The 22,259-nt window shown below is 39.7% G+C and overlaps 1 non-coding gene across 1 annotated transcript; it reads left to right on the top strand.

Annotated features, from left to right (window-relative positions):
* Positions 1 to 5,926: 5,926 nt before the first annotated feature.
* trnal-caa (transfer RNA leucine (anticodon CAA)) lies at positions 5,927 to 6,039 on the top strand. Its single transcript has 2 exons — positions 5,927 to 5,964; positions 5,994 to 6,039. It is a non-coding gene; the product is annotated as a tRNA-Leu (tRNA).
* The last annotated feature ends 16,220 nt before the right edge of the window (positions 6,040 to 22,259 follow it).

The raw sequence follows: 22,259 nt of genomic DNA, 5'->3' as shown, positions 1-22,259 counted from the left end.
AATTCTGAGCGATATCTGCATACAGATGCAGCCATTCAAAATGCGTGAGGTATTTCGCGGCATACCCCGGTGGGCGTGTCACAGTATCACGCGGTATGACGCAGTTAACGTGGTGTCACGTGGTTAACTATCCGCCGTCGCCTTGTAAAACCGCCAGGGGGAGCTTAACCTCTCATGTACAGCATTTGAGCCTTTAATTTTGAACTGTGTATTACAGCATGTTAATCATCAGTCATTAAAATGTTGGTATATTTTATGAAAGCAAGATTGCTCAGTTGGACAAAAGTACACAACCTACCTTTATCAGAAATATTTATGCATCAAAGCCTTTACTGAAGATATTACTAATAGTATTAATAATGGATGACTTTAGACAAGCTGTATACTCAAAGTATAATTTCTTTAGCACATTTGTACAAGCACTTGGAATCTGTCCAAGCCACACTTTGTCAGGCATTTTGTTTTACTTCAACGGGCATAAAAACTTCCTTGCTTTTAACAGGGCGTTTCATAATTTCTAACTACGAAAATGATTTAAAATGCGACACTTATCATTCAACTAGAGCTTAAAGTATCACAAGGATCCTCAAGAGCACAGCAAAGAGTGTATTAAAAGACACTTGTATTTATCAACGCTTTCTTTTCCGTATACCAGATTTTATGGAACCACTTCAGAGGGGTGTCAGCCAGTCAGATTCCAGGAATCGGCACTTTAAAGGAAAAATACACACCGGTATTCCATTTCTCCCTAACGATTTTAAGCATCGAAGTATTTAACTAGCATGTGAAATAGCGTGTGAAAAAGTGGTAGTTTTAAGCTTTTCTGCTAATATAATATGGAATCGCGTATCTAAAGAATTTAATAACGGTATTCGTGTGCTGCGACAGGGCTGTTTCGCCTGCCTGTTCACGTGAGCTGTCTTGTAGCCGACTGGTCTAGATGCGTGACTACCAGCTGGCAGGTTGTGTGTTCAAATCCAGCTGGTGCTGGACTTTTCTTTTAACAAACATTTCTTCGAAAAAATAGAATAGCAATATTATGGACAATCAATTGACTTTTATATTTCAAAATATCGCAACATGATCGATATTTGCGATATTTTGAACATATCTTCCCTTCTGACAGCGGTGCCTGCTTCTATTGTGTGTGTGTGTGCAACAGAGTAAATTTTTATAGAGAAATGGAGGCTGGACAGTATGCGTTACAATATAAACATTTATATTGATTTAAATCGTGTTCTGATTTAAATCGCAAACACGTGTTTAATTATATGTGTTTTTTAATCATAATCAGGCTAATGCAACATAAGTTGATACAGTATCTTTGTCTTCTAAGTATCTTAATAAACTTTCAGCATAGCTTTCTACCCGTCAAGATTTATATTTCTTGGGATTTTGGGATCAAACGTGGAAAGATTAGATTATAATCGTTTTTATTTGTCAAATACGTGATTGTATTTCTGAATGTTATGTGACACCTACAGTAGTTCACTGCTTTAAATACATCGAATTAAGAAAGTTATGTGTAGCACTTTAGATCTTTTTTCTGAACCAGGGAAAATCTGATCATGTTTCTCTATAACAATAATAAAAAAAACTTTATTTTACATATCGCCTTTAAAAGTGGCATCTCAAAGCAATACAGTAGATCGAAAAACAGTTAAAAGGGACCAAATTAAATACCAGACAATCGCAAAGGCATTTTCAATAAAATTATTTTATTCATTCAGCAGTTTGTGAGAGGAACATCCAGCAGGGAGAGACACACACACCGGTTTTCATTGACAAAATTGTTTTTTTTCAATTCCTCTTGTCTAACAGGAATGTTTTGTTTGTGGACAGACTGTTAGACCGCCTCCTCCTACGAAGCATTAATCGCGTATCTAAGGAAAATTGCAGTATACCTTTGTTCATGCACATCATTATACAGTACAGTATCTCAATTTGTATTTCGATCAAAAAAATCGTTTGCCCAGCCACTACTGTTGTTTTTATCCTGTAAAGCGTTTCCTTTTTCTGCGTTTTCCATTTCCTTTTTCTGATCACTCGCTTTCTGGATACACATCTCACCTGTCCTGTTCTTTGTTTTCCTGGTTTGCTGATTATGCCTGCTGCGGTCCACTCCTACCCTCACACCTAAAGAATACTATTTTAAATTTCTTGGCGCAGTTCATTAACCCTTGTATGTGCTGTCCGCGCCCAAATTGCAATTGAAAAAAAAGTAAAAAACCGCGCTTAAAATGCAATTTAGAGCTTAATAAGATACACTCCACAGGCAAAATTAAAGACAAAATTAAAGACGATTAAAATCTGTAATCTTTCCACTTGTACTGTGAGTCATCGGACAGTTTCTGCTTTGTGTAAGGATGGTGAGAAAGCTGTGTTCAATGTATTTAAGGGACTCAAAAGTAAAAGAAGATGCTTCATATTGCTTGACTAATTTTAAAAACCAAGTTATAAATGCAGACGCTCCCTCGGTGCCGCGCCGGGTGTAAATATCAAAGTATACATTCCCAACAAGAATTGTACCCATCTGTCATGCAAATAAAACACCTTGAATTGAATTGAGGGAGAGATGGGGGTAGTGGGACAGAGATACTGTAGACAGACTCAAGGCAAATAAGATACTTATGGGTACGCAGGCATTCACGACAGCAACATACGAAACGTTTGCACGTACTGTATAGTTAAGTTATTACTTGGTTTTCAAAGTGCAACGAAATACAATATTGTTGTTGCTGCTGTTCTGGTTGTTTTTATCCCGTAAAGCGTTTTGAGAAGCCACCTTTAAAGGCGATATATACTGTAAAACCACTGATTCTTATGGAATGTGTTCCGCAGGAGATTCAAATTTTTATTTATTTATTTTTTAATCGCGTATCTTAGGAAATCTCAGTATAACTTTGTTCATGAACAGTGGCATGTTACATTATCATTCGTTTTTTTAACAAGGCTCGCCAGCTAATGTGAATCGAAACCTGTCTTGCTAGCTTTTAAAGTCGTGCATGTGTAAACTGTACACTCTAGTAAGAGGGCATGCAAGTTACTCTGCCCCTTTCAGCTGCAGGGAGTCCCTCTGCTGCAACACACAGCAGACAGAACGGGAGACTATTGCCTTTCATATCTGACACCAGTGAAGTAAAAGGGGTGTCTAAAGGGGTGATTTCAGACCACATTTTAGTTACTTTATTTTGTTTACTTTAAACATTTCTGTAATTTACAGTAGATGTCACAATAGAAGCCCGAAGCCTATTATACTCAGTCTAGCCTTGGATCCTCTGAGTCCCTTGACTCAGTTATTGCATATTAATTTCTTGAGATACGCGATTCCATATTATATTCCCTTTTAATCAAATTCTAAAAGTATGCTTGTTGACTCCGGTATCGCGTTAGTTAAAGACTTCGATGCTTAAAATGTTTAGGGAGAAATGGAATACTGGTGTGTATGTTTTCTTTAAAGTACCGAGACCAGCCATATACTGTATGTTTAAGTTCCAAAATTAATATCGTTTATGGACTTCACACGCGTTGCAGTATGCTCCTATTCTTTTTATGCTCAGGCACTAAGATCTCCCTTCTGCTTTGTGTAAGGATGGTATCAAGAGCAATCTTAAGTGGTGAGAAAGCTGTGTTCAATGTATTTAAGGGACTTAAAAGTAAAAGAAGATGCTTCATATTGCTTGACTAATTTTAAAAACCAAGTTATAAATGCAGACGCTCCCTCGGTGCGCTGCTCTGGTGCGCCGGCTCTTACACAGTGCCTGTCTGCCGTAAGCGTTACAATATACATACCCAACACTGCTTGTACCCATCTGTCATGCAAATAAAACACCTTGAATTGAATTGAATTGAGGGGAGAGGGGGGGAATACTAAAGCCAATACTGGCTCAATACCCTCAATGGGCTTTGACGTGCTAATGCGTTGGTTTAACAGTCCGGGTGTGGCAGGCTTCCAATGTCAACTCGACTCGATTGGAAGACAATGAACGTATTTTAGCCCTAAATGAATTAATAGCAAACATGGTTTACATAAAATACATTTTTCCAAGAAAGTTTATAATAATACGATCTATAGTTGAAATCTGACCCTACTTTAAAAATAAAGGAAAAGCATTTTCAGAGAGCAATCATGCTGTGTTTATGTAGAAAAAGCGATTAGGTTTATGAGCAATCTAATTACCTATTCGCTTAAAACGCTATTAAAAATTTACTCTGTTGCACACACACACACAATAGAAGCAGGCACCGCTGTCAAAAGGGAAGGTATGTTCAAAATATCGCAAATATCGATCATGTTGCGATATTTTGAAATATAAAAGTCAATTGATTGTCCATAATATCGCTATTCTATTTTTTCGAAGAAATGTTTGTTAAAAGGGAAGCCCGGCACCAGCTGGATTCGAACACACAACCTATCAGCTAGTAGTCACGCACCTAGACCAGTCGGCTACAAGACAGCTCACATGAACAGGCAGGCGAAACAGCCCTACACAGCCCTGTCGCAGCACACGAATACCGTTATTAAATTCTTTAGATACGCGATTCCATATTATATTCCCTTTTAATCAAATTCTAAAAGTATGCTTGTTGACTCCGGTATCGCGTTAGTTAAAGACTTCGAAGCTTAAAATGTTTAGGGAGAAATGGAATACTGGTGTGTATTTTTTTCTTTAAAGTACCAAGACCAGCTATACACTGTATGTTTATGTTCCAAAATTAATATCGTGTATGGCCTTCACACGCGTTACAGTATGCTCCTATTCTTTTTATGCTCAGCTACTAAGATTTCCCTTCAGTGGTAAAATTCAATACCTACAACGGGCACAGCAAAGACGTTTACTGTAAGTCTTTCTACGACAGACCAACGGACCACGAGTGCCCCTGTCGGTCAACCAATCACGTACTGCGGTGCCACGCGTCATCTTGCGTCATACTGAGCGACGTCACCTGCGGTACGTGTCTGTAACGCGCACTTTGAATGGCTGCATCTGTACAGGCAATCCAATAAGAACGTTGAAATGTTTGAATATCATCTCTCTATATATTGCGCTGCTTTTTACTTGGAGTAAAACTATTGGATTGGAGGAATACTAACCACTGGGTTAAAATGTATTGTTTTTATTTGGAGAAATCAATGAACTCTTGATTTTATATGTTTTAAAAGATGGTCATGTGCACAGAAAAAAGACAGTGCTGAGTATTTTTCTGGAGACGGAGCACTGATGACCTATCCGAGCCAATTGATAAAGCCCACCCAGAGGATACTCTAGCAGAACGTGGAAGAACGTTCACCATTGTAACCAAGGCAACCACAGGAACAACATCAAGAAGCACAATCAATTCCCCATTTAAATCTTTCGTGTAAGGTATGCTATGTGAAAGCATGAAGTAAATCCCCTGATCTCTTTTGAACATGGATAAGGTATTTCTGATGGAGCGCTATGAGCAAAGTTTTAATAAGCTACTCCTGCTGATGATTCAGCTTAAAGAAGTAAAAGCTTCACAAACAAAAGCAGCTCGCTACCACAGCCAATATTAAATGTACTTGGTGGCACATTACCATTTGCACTGGCTCAAAAGTGATCTCGGCAGACGTTGTTCCCTACGTAAAGCTGAAAGCGCCAAAGAGCATTTCCATTGAGAAAAAAAAAATCTGCCTTGATGTTAAACATAGAGAGCCTGCCTTATAGAAGTTCTCCCTCTAAACACCTTGTGCAGCCTCCCGACAGACTAACAAAAAGCGCCTTTTCACCAACTCAATTTATAATACGCCCCTCAAAACTCACAACCGAATAACAATCCATCCGTATATTTGATTTCCAAGATCCATTCAAGGCAACTTGGCTCTTCGCAAGCAAATAATTTCAGGGAAGAAACTCAGTTTAGTCAACTACTGGTGCATTCAGCACACAACTTGCTTTCGCTTGTCAGGGTGGCCGAGTGGTCTAAGGCGCCAGACTCAAGGATGTGTGTCTTTCCAGCTGGCTTGGGTGTTCTGGTCTCCAAATGGAGGCGTGGGTTCAAATCCCACTCCTGACCGCTTCTGTTTTTACCTCTCTTGAATTGTTCCAGTGCTAGCTGACAGTGAATGACTGAAATATAAAAGCAGCAGAAGAAAGCAAGCAACTCAGTGCAATTTGTGAGTATTCTGCACTGTTAAAATGCACAGGTTTTCATACTTTTTGGAATTCGTAGCTCAAGAAGTGACTCCTGTTTCATTTTCTATTCACCAACTCGATTTGCATTCCGCCCCTCACACCTCACAACAGAATAACAAACGGCTTCATGTGCCACAGCATTCCCCTGTAGATTCAGTTTGCACTATGAATTAGGCGACCCCGAATGAAATATTTTAGTGTTGGCTCAAATGTGAGGAATTTCATGAACCCTCAAAAAGGAACTTGCAGAAAATGCCAGCAATTCAAAGCGTGTAGGCAGCATGAACAGACCAATTCTGCAATTTCTGTTATCGCGGGCGTTGCTTTCTGAGTCGAGGCTCTGCTTTAAAAATGAGAAGTGCTGAACTCTAAACACGTTCTTGCCATTACTGCTACTCCTGCTGCTACTCCTTCGTCCTCGAAAAAAGAAAAGACAGGCATGTTTTGAGTCTCATAATGATCTTCTGGATCCACAAGAAACATGTAAATTTGATTGATTCCGCAGTATTTTGGATGTACTGTACTTATAACTTCCATCGAAGAGAGATTTCATCAGTTGCATGAAATTGAAACTTTCGACTTTTTGTCTGGTATGGAAAATATGTTAAAAAAATATAAACAATTTTCTAACGAACAACTCATGAAGTATTGCCAGGATCTATATTTAGCATTCGGTAGTGATAACACTGCTGATATTGATTGAGTACAAATCTATGATGTATTGACAGCTTCATCTGAAGCTGGAAGTCCTAGAACGCCATCTATGAAATTTTAGGATTCATACCAAGAAATGCCTTTTTTGTCCCACCCCAACTGCTGCTATTGCATTACACATTATGTGAACATTACCAGTTTTGGTAGCTTCTGGGCACGATTTTCCTAAACTGAAACTTATTACAAAATTCTTTAAGATGAACCATGTCCAAAAATTGTAAATCAGGACTAATTTTAATATTAAATGAAATTACTACAGAAGAAAAGGTTTAACTGAAATATGAATAAGACTATGCAAGCCTAAAAAATAGAAAAATTAAATTTATATAACTTATTTTTTTATTTTTTGAGAAATGGGCTCACACACCGGAAGACAATAACGTTTCTCTTCGTTAGAGTATGTGAATAACAGTTTAACCCCAAATGTTTGTAATTGTGATTCTGTTAAAATTATATAAATCGTAAGAAATTATTAAGAAAGTAAGAAATTGTTTTGTTTCACAAACTATAAGACAATGAAGAGAGTTTACTTCGCTTTTGTTCTTTTAACTTAAGAGTTCAGGGTCCAAATCCATCTGCGGACGGTTGTGTTTCTTGAATTTCTTGTAATCATCAAAAGTCGTTGTTTTGGGCTTCAGTTTTTTCTCGAGTTATACCATGGATATTTTATACAATCAATACTTTTCATACTCTTTTGCATTTTCCTTCACATACAGAAAAAGTTGAAGGTGTTCATGTCACTGTGCTGCACATTTATGCTGGACCACCTGTAACAGTACAGGACACACAGTGAGGAATTCGTGCAGCTTTCAGCTCAGTGCCGAGTCCAGAGGGAGGACTCGCTCGCTGAATGATCTCTCAGGAAATCCCGGGTGAGATTCAAAAGGTAAACCTGGCTCTCTATGAACACGAGCAAAGAGTTCTCACTCAACAGAAGATTGCGATGTGAGTACAGTAATATAAAACACCTGAAGATGCCAGGGATTGAACCCCGGACCTGTGGAGCAGTAAGTGACTTGTAGCGCTGACATAAGAGATACTTACATAAAGTGCTTTTACTGACCACATTACAAATCACAGGAAGTAAGGTCTTAAAACATTGGGCAGTAGTGGGATTTAAACCCACGCCCCTGAGAGAGTGGAGCCTAAAATCCAGCATATTAGACCATTCAGCCACACTACCTCTGGCCCCTTCTCCTTTCCTCTCGTTGCTGAGTATAGGTGCCTTCATGCAATTGAGCCAGGTTTGAATCCCAGCCAATGTATCTCCAAATCTTTTCAAATGAATCTGTGATCTTGTAGCACATCCTCTGAAACCAGCAATCGAAATTGGAAACGTCTTCTTCAACACTGAAAAGCTCAATTAGGAAGAAGCAGTTGTACACAGGACAGCAGTACCGTATGTGTTCTTGATTGATTCAGACTCGTTCTCAGTGGTTCTTGCTCACCAAATAACTTAAAAGCTGAGGAAGAACGCTACGAAAAATACTAATCAAAATACAAAATAATAATCATTATTAACCAGAAACAGCAGAAACACTGGTCACATTTGTGATTATGTCGCTTCTCTGCTTCAGCAAGGTCAATAAAGGACTCTCTGAAAGTAGTTAAACACTAAAGAACTGCAAAACTGAATTCAAAATCATATTAGGAATTCTGAGTGATGCCTGCTGACATGCAATCCAATACGGATGTTGTCTTTAAATAAGAATTCTCTATGTTTCCCTGCCTTTTCCCTGGAGTGAAACCATTGGATTGAAGGAATTCTTATCACAGGTTTACAAGGTGCCGTTGATATTTGGATAAATCTATGAACTCGTGATTTTTATATACTTTAAATATCGGCCATATGCACAGAATAAAATGACAGTACTAATGATTTTTCCTGAGACGAAGCACAGCTTATCTTTCCAAGACAGCTGATAAAGGCAAGCCAGTGGATACTCTAGCAGAACATGGAAAAACGTTCAGCTTTGTAACCAACAAATTCCCCATTTAGATCTGACATGTGAGGTATGCTTTGTGATTGCTTGAAGTGAAACCCACAATCTCTTTGGAACTTAGACAAGTTATTTCTGATGGAGCGCTATGCGGAAAGACTTAATCAGCTCTACCCCTGAGGATGACTCGACTTGAAAATGCAGAACATTAACGTTTCACAGATAAAAGGAGCACAACCGACATTAAAATTGAGGGCGCACTGTGATTTGCACTGACTCAAAAGTGATCTTGGTAGACAAACTTCCCTGCTGAAGGTGGAAACAAGAATTTGTGTTGAGAAGAAGAAACACTTTTTTCTCCCTGCTTTGATGTTAAGCTGATAAAGTAGCTTTTAACACATTGCTCCACTTGGTGGTTGTAACACAGAAACTCCTAGCAGCAGTGGAATTCAAACCCACACCTCCAATGAGACTGGAGCCTTAATCCAGCACCTTAGACCACTCAGCCACACTACCCACTATGCCCTGTCTCTTTGTCTCATTACTTTCCCGGAGGAAGCCGGGTGGCTTTTGCTCTTGTCCGACAGTGGCGTTATGACTATGGAACCGACTGCACCTGCTTTTTCTGAGATGCTTCCCCTCTCATGGTGAGATCTCGACTTCTTTAACACCTCTGGATACAGTTCTTCTGTGGATCGGTTATGTGGGAGACGGCACTTCGATACTAAGATCGAAAGTGATCTGAAACTACCCAACTTTCAATCTCTGAGGTAGTTGTCACTAAACTAGGACGTGATGTGCCGTGTGCCGTGTGCCATTACTTTTGTTGCGTTCAAGAGTATTCGTTGCGTGAGCTCCTCACTGCATGTCCTGTACTGTACTGTGATTTCATTTAGAGTACAGCGACTAGAACGCCTTGAATGTCTATCAGTATGTATATATAAAAACGCTAAAGAACATGTAAAGTGATTAACATTTCCTTGATATCGATTTTCTGATTATGTCTTGGCTTCATTTAATGAATTTCCTTAGTGACAGATAATTTCTTTCCGGTATTTTTTTCTGGTGCTGTTATTGATCGCATACGAAACATTATTCTCATAAAGAACATGTCACCTACAAAGTCACTATGAAACTGGTATCAGGAAAAGTTTCTTAATATTTCTTTTGATTAGCATGCAAGTGAATTTGATCATTACCTATGGAATTTCCCGCCAGCGTGGAGCTTGAATTCACAACCTTGAGATTCAGTGTTCAAGAGTCACAGAAGAGGTCGGCCTGGTCTTCAGTTTGCCAACGATAAGCTCCGGCAGTGCTCCTCTGTAAAGCAGATTGTTCGGATCGGTTATGTGGGACGGCACTTCGATACTAAGATCGTTTGCAGCACACGCATGGTTTCCCCCCTTCACGCAAAAAACAGATGCAGCCATTCAAAGTGCGCGGTACAGACACGTACCGCAGGTAATTGGCTACGGCGTCGTGCATCGTGACGCGCGATGACGCAAAATACCGCGGTGCGTGATTGGTTGACCGACAGGGGCACTCGTGGTCCGTTGGTCTGTCGTAGAAAGACTTACTGTAAACGTCTTTACTGTGCCCGTTGTAGATATTGAATTTTACCACTGAAGGGAAATCTTAGTAGCTGAGCATAAAAAGAATAGAAGCATACTGTAACACGTGTGAAGGCCATAAACGATATTAATTTTGGAACATAAACATACAGTATATAGCTGGTCTTGGTACTTTAAAGAAAAAAATACACACCAGTATTCCATTTCTCCCTAAACATTGTAAGCTTCGAAGTCTTTAACTAACGTGATACCGGAGTCAACAAGCATACTTTTAGAATTTGATTAAAAGGGAATATAATATGGAATCGCGTATCTGAAGAATCTAAAGAATATCTAAAGAATTTTTAAGAATTTAAGAACTTAAAAGTTAAAGGAGATGCTTCATATTGCTTGACTAATTTTAAAAACTAAGTTATAAATGCAGACGCTCCCTCGGTGCCGCGCCGGGTGTAAATATCAAAGTACTGTATACATTCCCAACAAGAATTGTACCCATCTGTCATGCAAATAAAACACCTTGAATTGAATTGAATTGAGGGAGAGAGGGGGTAGGGGGACAAATATACTGTAGACAGGACTCAAGGCAAATAAGATACTTATGGGTACGCAGGCATTCACGACAGCAACATACAAAACGTTTGCACGTACTGAGTTAAGTTATTACTTGGTTTTCAAAGTGCAATGAAATACAATATTGTTGTTGCTGCTGTTCTGGTTGTTTTTATCCCGTAAAGCGTTTTAAGAAGCCACCTTTAAAGGCGATATATATTGTAGAACCGCTGATTCTTATGGAATGTGTTCCACAGGAGATTCAAATTTTTATTTATTTTTTAATCGCGTATCTAAGGAAATCTCAGTATAACTTTGTTCATGAACAAACAGTGGCATGTTACATTATCATTAGTTTTTTTAACAAGGCTCACCAGCTAATGTGAATCGAAACCTGTCTTGCTAGCTTTTAAAGTCGTGCATGTGTAAACGACAATTGAAATAGAGAAAAAAAGACCTGACTGACAAGATTTAATTAATGCAGATCAGTAAATCAAGGGACAAAACAACTATTGCGCCCGGGTCCTCAATGCGCTTTGACGTGCTAATGCGTTGGTTTAACAGTCCGGGTGTGGCAAGCCTCCAATGTCTCCCGACTTCGGCAAAAGGCACCCGCCTTTCATTGGAAGACAATGAACACACTCTAGCCGTACATGTGAATATAGTATAAAGACACCAAGGGATTGGGTGAGCTCCCATCACAAAAAAAAAACTGCGAACCTGCACTACAGCGACCATAGTACAGTATGGAGACCAAGACCTTTTACGGGAAGAGACGGGGTGCTTCTGCCGCCCCAGCTTCCAAAGAGCGAAGGGTAAGCAAATACAGCAGACTTCATCTGAAATACGCGATTACAGCGCATATTACAAGGTATTATTGCCGTTTTGAATTTTAAATTCAATTATAATTATTTCTTCGTAGCCTGTTCTTCAAGAAAACACCGCACGGGCAAAACGATCTACCACCAGGACAGTAAAAAAGAAAGCGGTAAGACGGAAAAAAAGAAAAGTTTATTTTGACGTCTGTTCCGCGACTGATGAATACTACTGTGTGACTTTATTTCTTACATGAATTATGTTATTTTGCCACAGGCCGTGGGTCTCTGCTCTCGGCCACTGGCCAGGGTGCCAACCTGTAGAAGCAGCACCTGTATGGAGACATTTCGGCTGCAGCGGGAGCAGTACGATGCATTACTGGGGAGGATTGGGAGGCTAGAGACACTCCTGAAAATGCAGAGGAAGGAGACAGTATGTTCCAGCAGTCAAACAGTTGAGCAGCTGTCTCCCGAAAAGTGCCTCTCCCCGCCGCGTAGGTTGCAATGCCTGGCGGAAGCTCTGCCCCCCGCAGAGCACACACCGCCTCAGGACACTCCATCCCGGCCTCTCAGTTCACCACCGCGCAGGAATCTGTTGATGCTGTCCCCGCCGCCTATCTCCCCCCAGGAAGCACAGCGGAATTCACAGACGCCAGTGGGACGAATAATTCTCCCAGATGTCCAACTGCTACCCATCACCCAGGAGATGGAGGGGGGGTTGTACTTGCAGTGCATCGGCATAGACGGGAAAGCAAGAGCCGACCGCTACGCCGCCCTCGTGTTTCGAAATCTTGTGACTTTTGAAATTTACTGGGGGTGGACCACGTCTGTAAATTTCGATGGGTCCAGAGGCAAAAGTGCCTTGCCTTGCAATCTCCAGGAAACCATTAGTACGATGGTGAATCGGAGATTCTCAACCCTTGCTGCGTACGACTGGAAAAGAATTCGTGATCGGATCAACGAAATGCTTCGTAGCAGGAGGCGGTCTTTTCCTCTTGTCTAACAGTCTGTCCACAAACAAAACATTCCTGTTAGACAAGAGGAATTGAAAAAAAACAATTTTGTCAATGAAAACCGGTGTGTGTGTCTCTCCCTGCTGGATGTCCCTCTCACAAACTGCTGAATGAATAAAATAATTTTATTGAAAATGCGCTTGCGATTGTCTGGTCTTTAAATTCTTGAGATACGCGATTCCATATTATATTCCCTTTTAATCAAATTCTAAAAGTATGCTTGTTGACTCCGGTATCGCATTAGTTAAAGACTTCGATGCTTAAAATGTTTAGGGAGAAATGGAATACTGGTGTGTATGTTTTCTTTAAAGTACCGAGACCAGCCATATACTGTATGTTTAAGTTCCAAAATTAATATTGTTTATGGACTTCACACGCGTTGCAGTATGCTCCTATTCTTTTTATGCTCAGGCACTAAGTAAAAGGAGATGCTTCATATTGCTTGACTAATTTTAAAAACTAAGTTATAAATGCAGACGCTCCCTCGGTGCGCTGCTCTGGTGCGCCGGCTCTTACACAGTGCCTGTCTGCCGTAAGCGTTACAATATACATACCCAACACTGCTTGTACCCATCTGTCATGCAAATAAAACACCTTGAATTGAATTGAGGGGAGAGGGGGGGAATACTAAAGCCAATACTGCCGACGTGGTAATGCGTTGGTTTAACAGTCCGGGTGTGGCAGGCTTCCAATGTCAACTCGACTCGATTGGAAGACACTGAACGTATTTTAGCCCTAAATGAATTAATAGCAAACATGGTTTACATAAAATACATTTTTCCAAGAAAGTTTATAATAATACGATCTATAGTTGAAATCTGAGCCTACTTTAAAAATAAAGGAAAAGCATTTTCAGAGAGCAATCACGCTGTGTTTATGTAGAAAAAGTGATTAGGTTTATGAGCAATCTAATTACCTATTCGCTTAAAACGCTATATAAAATAAAGTTTATTTAGAGATGAATGATCAGTGTCGCAGTTTAAATAATAGGAGTCAGGAAACTAACACACAGCGCCACCGGATTTAATAACGCAATAAAAACGCTATAAAATAATGTGACTAGGCACAGAAAAAGTTTACAGCACAGTACAATAATAAATGCTGACCATGACTTTAGAAGCATAAATTACCTTACACTCAATTTAAACACAAGCTGTCTTTCTGTATGAACCTCTAAGCTGGTTCATACAGAAAATGTAGAAATGCATTAGCCTGATTATGATTAAAAAACACATAATTAAACACGCGTTTGCGATTTAAATCAGAACACGATTTAAATCAATATAAATGTTTATATTGTAACGCATACTGTCCAGCCTCCATTTCTCCATAAAAATTTACTCTGTTGCACACACACACACAATAGAAGCAGGAACCGCTGTCAGAAGGGAAGATATGTTCAAAATATCGCAAATATCGATCATGTTGCGATATTTTCAAATATAAAAGTCAATTGATTGTCCATAATATCGCTATTCTATTTTTTCGAAGAAATGTTTGTTAACAGAAAAGCCCAGCACCAGCTGAATTCAAACACACAACCTGCCAGTTGGTAGTCACGCACCTAGACCAGTCGGCTACAAGACAGCTCACATGAACAGGCAGGCAAAACAGCCCTACACAGCCCTGTCGCAGCACACGAATACCGTTATTAAATTCTTTAGATACGCGATTCCATATTATATTAGCAGAAAAGCTTAAAACTACCACTTTTTCACACGCTATTTCACATGCTAGTTAAATACTTCGATGCTTAAAATCGTTAGGGAGAAATGGAATACCGGTGTGTATTTTTCCTTTAAAGTGCCGATTCCTGGAATCTGACTGGCTGACACCCCTCTGAAGTGGTTCCATAAAATCTGGTATACGGAAAAGAAAGCGTTGATAAATACAAGTGTCTTTTAAAACACTCTTTGCTGTGCTCTTGAGGATCCTTGTGATATTTTAAGCTCTAGTTGAATGATAGGTGTCGCATTTTAAATCATTTTCGTAGTTAGAAATTATGAAACGCCCTGTTAAAAGCAAGGAAGTTTTTATGCCCGTTGAAGTAAAACAAAATGCCTGACAAAGTATGGCTTGGACAGATTCCAAGTGCTTGTACAAATGTGCTAAAGAAATTATACTTTGAGTATACAGCTTGTCCAAAGTCATCCATTATTAATACTATTAGTAATATCTTCAGTAAAGGCTTTGATGCATAAATATTTCTGATAAAGGTAGGTTGTGTACTTTTGTCCAACTGAGCAATCTTGCTTTCATAAAATATACCAACATTTTAATGACTGATGATTAACGTGCTGTAATACACAGTTCAAAATTAAAGGCTCAAATGCTGTACATGAGAGGTTAAGCTCCCCCTGGCGGTTTTACAAGGCAACGCCGGATAGTTAACCACGTGACACCACGTAAACTGCGTCATACCGCGTGAAACTGCGACACGCCCACCGGGGTATGCCGCGAAATACCTCACGCATTTTGAATGGCTGCATCTGTAGACGAAGGAAGCTCTCTTATCTTGGGCTGCTGACTCCTGGATTTAAAGCGCTCTGGGTGCCAGCTAAGTCTCTAACAAGCACACTATAAAGACAGGAATTACACTTTGCTCACGTCACGCATGGAATGGCGAGGCTACTTGTTCCAATATTATCTAGTCTCACCTCATATGGTGCCGATTCCTGGTTTTCATTTAAGAAAGAGCACTGCAAACACCGTAAACTGTGCAAAACGTGTGATGAAAGAAGTCTTTTCCCCCCTTTGTCTAAAGCAGAACACAGCGGAGTCATGCCGAGGGTTGTGAGATCAAGATTTCAGCGGAGCACTGTCGTCTACGTCTTTAGCTACATGATTTGCACATCCTCTTGTACACGGAAAGCAGATTGAGATCCTCTGACATGAAAAGTGCCAGATAAAAGCTATTTATCATCCTTTCTCTTAGTGCTGGAGCTATCGCACGTAAATGAGGCAACTTGCAAGGCGAGCAGGCTCGGTGCACCCCGAACGCAGATGTCTCAGAGCAGTTGAGACGTGTCCAAGTGGCTTTCAAAGGATGGCACTTTGCTGGCGCCGTGGCTTAGTTGGCTAAAGCGCCTGTCTAGTAAACAGGAGATCCTGGGTCCGATTCCCAGCGGTGCCTTTCTTCCTGTCTTACTGTACAGAATTTATCCTTATGGGCAAATCCCATGCCTTTTAATTCAGGTGAATGCAAGTGTTCGTTTCCTTTCTGGAACAACTTGTTTTGAAAGAAATCTATACAGCTTGCGAAAGATGAAACACAAATCTTGCTTATCAGTGAAGAAGAGGTACTCCCAGCAGGCCAGCTAATACCAGCAGTGTTTTTTTTTCACCCTAACCCAGAGAATGGAGAAAAGCGAGGAGCCTGTGGCTCTGCAGTGTAATCAGTTCGCGAGTTCGGCGTTTAGCTGAAAGAGTGGTAAATGCAGCTCACCCCAGCCCATCCTTATTCTTTTAAAGAGGATAAAAAATTAACTTCGCCGCCATTACTACCAGCTCTAAAAGACTGCCATGGGCACGGAAAAAAACACACTACAGATGACTGTTCTGGAACCGAAGCAGAGATTCCTTTAGGAACCAACTGATAAAGCTCAGCCAGTGAATACTGTTAACAGAATGTGAAAGCACGATCAACTTTGTAACTGCAACCACAGGAAAAACAGCAAGAAGCAGGCTCCATTCCCCATTTAAATCTGTCGTGCGAGGCATGCTTCTTGAACGCATGAAGTAAATCCCACGATCGCTTTTGAACTTGGACAAAGTACTTCCAAAGGAGCGCTATGCGCAAAGATTTAACAAGCTCAACCCCCGCCAACGATTTGGTGTGAAGAAGCAGAACATTCAAGTTTCACAGACAGAAGCGGCACGCCAGCACAGCCAACATTAAAACGGAGGGCACACTACGATTTGCATTGACACAAAAGTGATCTGGGCAGATGTCGTTCCCTGCATAACGCAAAAAGTGGCAAAGCGCTTTTGGGTTGAGAGGACGCAAGAAGGTTTTTGTTTTGTGCCTTGATGTCAAGCTGAGAAAGTATCTTTAAACACTTTGCTTAGTTTCTCGAGAGACTGCCAAAAAGCGGTTCCCTCCCTTTCGTCTGAAGTCAGCTGAAAGGGGGTCCCGACAGAAGCACCTGGCAGCGGTGGGATTCAAACCCACGCCCCCGAAGAGACTAGAGCTTTAATCCATCGACTTAGACCGCTCGGCCACGCTACCCGCTGTGCATTGTCTCTTTGTCTCATTACTTGCTCGGAGGAGGTCGGGTGGGTTTTGCTCTTGTCGCCCGACTTAGTGGCGTTATGACCGTGGAACCGACTGCACCTGCTTTTTCTGAGATGCTTCCCCTCTCATGGCGAGATCTCGACTTCTTTAACACCTCTGGATAAAGATCTGCTGTGGAGCAGGTTTCAGACCTTTGCGTACAGCACCCTTGATGTCATTTTATTTTTACAGCAGCCGCATCCGGAAAGTTGTGTCTTTTACGTTTTATTTGAACAACAAAACTACATACAATACAAACAAGAGCACATATAACGTATCAAGAAAATCGTCAGGGGCACATGCTATAATACAATTACACTTTATGAAAAACGATTACACAAGGTAAATAAAGATAAGGTCCGCACAGCTTGTTCTTACATTTCGAAAGAGTCCGTAAATACCCCTTTACGTCTATTTTGAACTGTTCAAACGTAGGACTCTTCCCAGACCATTTCACTTTATACCACATTCTTAAACAAGGATGCATCTCCTGTTTTAGAACTATTTTGGGTGGTATAGCTTATACAACACAGCTACAGTATTCTAATCGTGGACTGCAGATCTGTGCTATAGTTCAGTCGAATTCGAAGGATCCAGCAATCGTACTGGATTTGACTGCGATTCTGAAATGTCTCTTGCAAAGGTATTCGGGTTTGCTTGAACCTTTAAAAAAAGTGATCTGAAACTACCCAGCTTACAATCTCTGAGGTAGTTGTCACTAAACACGGACGTGATGTGCCACACATGTGCCGTGTGCCTTTACTTTTGTAAAAAACTGGTATAGGGAAAATTAAAGTCGAAACCCAAAACAGTAACATACTTAAGAGTAAATGCCTCCTAATAGCTAGCAAGCGCTCCTAGTTAGTAAAGTTGTTTGTGTCCCTGCCTGTCACGCGGGAAACTGGGGTTTGATTACCGACGGGGAGACAGCTAGTTTTTTATGATCAGATTCCAATCTTTAATGCTGTGTGTGAGAGTTTACGTAACCTTCCTTTTCTCACATTTTCTGACGACTATTCCGAAGGAGCGCCCTTTCAACTCCTAATACTTTTAAAAAATTCTACCTGCATGTTTGATTATTTTTGTTTCATTTAGAAAAAGTTCAATATTGATCATAACTAAAGAAAATAATGATCAGAAACAAAAACAAAATGTTGAAGATGCGACTCAATCTTGAATCAGAGCTGGGTGACACGGGCTTCTGTTCTGATATGGTTGTACGAGAAACAGGAGGAATCTTTTCTCTCCTATGGAGCATGAGCTGAATCAGGAATGAGACATTTCGTGTGTTTGTGCATATGTCAACGCATGACCTACATCGTAAAACTAAAACTAAATTAAAAACTAACATTAAGTTTTCAGAGACATTCATTTATATACAAAAAAGAGATAGACAAAGCAATAATTCTACATTAACTTGTCCTGCACTGATCAGACTAATTGAAATGGTCTGATTCAGAGCCTGTGCAGCTCGTGCTAATACAACATTTTCCTTTGATTTCCTTTGAGGGCGGAGTTGTCTTTAAAATCTGGATTAAATAAAAAGGAGTGACGTCAGTGTAAAACAGCTTTCCTTCTTGGGGAACAACGGTTGTGTTCCATATTTCTAATTATTTTGGTTTCAAGATAGCAATTTAGTATGAAACATAAAAGCCAGCTGGATAAAGCTGTTACACATCATTTACAATGGTCTTTCAACTAATAGCCCGTGCAGGGATCAAACCCCAGCTGTTGGTACGAGTTGCGTAAGGCTCTGCAACATGCAGATGAGAAACTAACCTCCGCTTCTTCATTATATACACAGTGAGCTATATATGCGGGCTTACTGCCCCTTACGGGCTCTGTATTTGATTGCAGTACAAGACTGGCCGTGGAGAAATGAAGTGAAGAGGGTGTGTTCATTAAAAGGCTCATAGCATCCCTGGATGGTCTCAAACCACCACCCTTTTGGTTAACAACCGAACCACAAAGACTCATGTACAGCTTAACACTTCTCGGTCTCGGTGTAAGTGATACACTCCGTAAAATTTCTGGAGAATCATTTGTTTTTAAAGGAAAATCGCCAACAGCGGCCGAGATCTATTGGAGTTTTTTCATTCTATACTGCAATTTCTGAAGGGTACCCTGTGAAAATATGAATTTTGACGAGAAGGGATGGACATATAAGGTCAGTAGGCTTGGGGAATTGGACCTTATGGTGAAGGCTGCGGGCTCGGCATCAGCAGAACCTGATCAGTATCGGTTGACTCCAATATACTTTGACAACTTAACTTCTGGATTTAGAGACATTTACCTTAGTGTCGGTATACTAAGATGTTTTGGTAACGAGGAAGGAGGGACAAAGCAAATTGGCAGAATGTGTGCTATTTTGTTGACTACAAGTCCTCACATGCCAGAGGGTCAATATTAAAAAAAACGTAACAGTATAATCTCTTGTACTTCACAATTTAATAGTGTCTGTTACATTGTGTCTCACACCTCAGTGTCAGAATTGTGAGACGAGTTTGTAATCAGGAGGGAGGGCCATAGCAATTCAGCAGAAATTGCATTCACCTTTTCCCAATGCATTCTTACATGCCATTTTCTCACATGCCATGCTCAGAGGGTCATATTTTTAAAATGGTATCATAAAATGTCCTGAAGTTCAGGATTTTGACAGTCTGTTATATTGTGTCTCACACCTTGATGTCAGAAATATGAGACGATTTTAAAATCAGGAGGGAGGGCCCTAGCAATATAGCAAACATTGCATTTACCATTTGACAATGTATTCTCTCATGCCATGTTCAGAGGGTCGTATTTCAAAAACGGTACAGTACAATGTCCTGAAGTTCAGGATTTTGATAGTCTTTTCCATTGTCTCTCACACATCTGTGTCAGAATTTTTAGACATTTTTATAACCAGGAGGTAGGTTCGATCACCCTCTGCTCATCCTCAGTTAACCATATAGTCTCATATGCCATGTTCTAAATGTCCCATTTAAAACTGCTATATTAAAATTTCTTGTAAAATGCAAGAGTTTGAGACTTTTTATGATCAGAAGGCAAGGTCGTGGAAAATATGCAGAAAGTGCCAGTGAATTTACGTTTTGCCTTTGTCTTATTTACTCCTGGTATAACATGCCAGTTTGTTTTATTGTGAGTTGTGTTTCTGAAATGTGTTTCATACAAAAATGCAATTTGGACAGTCTCTACTTACATATTCCCCTTTACTGAGGAAATGTACAGTAATACATCCGGATAAGTATTTTTAAAAATGACTGTAGAGAGCCATCTACAGGCGAAAGACGACATAACATCACAGCAGCAGCATTTAAGATGGAACGAAAAACGCAAAGCAGCAGCTGGCGAATAAGAAGCCAACTTCAGCCTCGTTAATGCAATAGCATTAGGTGAGGTGGAAAAATATTTCTTGCTCTGAATCTTAACATTTTTATAGGAGGTGTTCTAGGACTTCTTGCCTCAGAAAAAAAAACTGCCAGTACATCAGTTATTTCTACTCCATCAATAGCAGCAGTGTTATCAGTACTGAGCCCTAAATGTACTGTAGGTCCTATCATCATATAAAAAGTCGAAAGTATCGACTGCATTCAACTGATAAAATGTATCTTCTATGAGAGTTATATCTTTATCCAAAATACATCAGAAACAAATTTGCACGTTTTTTGGGGGGGATCCTGAAGACTGAGACTCAAATTTTATGCTTTAAATTAAATAAATTGTATTTATTATGAATGTGCCGGAAATTTTTCAGTACTTTAGAGGGTTCTGCCATTTTAGATGTTATGCTGTTCCTGTCTGATTTATCAAATGTGTCATTTAAATCTCCAGTCATTTCTATATCAGTCTGAAGGCCTTGCAGTAAAGATTGCAATTCATCCAAAAATGCCAATTTTCCCACTGGTGATACATACAAGGAAATGAATGTATATTTTCCCCCCAAATCAACAAATTTAAGATCAAATACCTCCCTCATCTGCAGGTGGAGATAATAATGTCAGAATAAATACAGGTTTAAAAGTCAGGAGCATTGATAGTCCTATTTTAAAATGACACTAAAATGCTCACAATATATTAAAAAGCTCTGTAAAATGCAAAAATAATAAAAAAAATATTAAAACAAGGTAAAAAGAAATAATACACAGTTATAAAGCTCAGGAATTATCAATGTGAAGTTACAATGGGTTGATTGTGTTTCATGTGATTTAAAAAATAAAATGTTTGCAAAAAATCCACTTACAATATGCTAAAAATGGCAAGAATACTTAACCTTTTACTACCAGTGACATATTTAGCCAATGTCCACCTGGAATTTCCTCCCCCTTAAACATTTGTTATATCTCTGCAGCAGAACATAGCAGGAGCCTGGTTCAGGTCTTAAATTGAAGCTAACCCCCTTGGCTTTGAGTGTGAATAGTCAAATTTCTTATATTTCTTAATGTGTCCACTCAGCAGACAAACATATGAAAATAAAACAAAAAAAACAGCTGGCGAACATTTTTTTTGGTCTTCAGAGGTCAGAGTTTTCAACTATATGCATGTCAAGGGCCTGGGAATGATTTGAAAACCTTGTTCTAGGTGGCTACTAGCTTGGATAAAAATTTGGGACAAATGGATCAATTAGAAAAAATTCTACATCATGTTTTGTGAAGACTGGACCTGGAATGAAATTTCACGCCTATAATAAAAAATCATAAAAATATTGAAAATAATAAGAATAAAAACCATTGCAATTGCTATAAAAACCTTAAGACACTGCTAGAGAGCCTTTATCTGCTGTTATGCAATGAAAAAAAACCTCAGAGTTGCCTTCTGGTGTGAAAAAAAGGAGCACTGATAAGAAACTGATAAAAAACTGATTGATTATCCCTTCTGAGTCAATGATTGACAGCTAAAAATGCAGCCTGAAGCTTCTAGAGGAAGTCTCACCCCCTAAGGGCTCTGAATGGCTGAAAATACAAAGAATGACAGCGGTTTTTACCAATCAAATCGCCTTATTTCTGGCGCTCGTTCTTCAAACATTTATTACGTAATCAGTAACGTTTACTAGTCTCTAGCTCTTGAGATAAATTAGTCTGGGTTATTTTGGATATATATAATGCTCCAGAATAAGGTAAAAACATGGGATATATATATATATATTTGCTGGTTTTTGCTTTTGCGGTTTTGTTGGTAAAAATGTATGATATTGACATGCTGGGCTGGCCAGGTGATCGGGTGTTTTTA

Source organism: Atractosteus spatula (genome assembly GCF_055471065.1).
Source record: "Atractosteus spatula isolate fAtrSpa1 chromosome 10 unlocalized genomic scaffold, fAtrSpa1.hap1 SUPER_10_unloc_8, whole genome shotgun sequence".
In the NCBI taxonomy this organism is placed as follows: domain Eukaryota; kingdom Metazoa; phylum Chordata; class Actinopteri; order Semionotiformes; family Lepisosteidae; genus Atractosteus; species Atractosteus spatula.
Note: the sequence above shows the minus strand (reverse complement) of the source record. Positions and strands in the feature narration are given on the sequence as shown.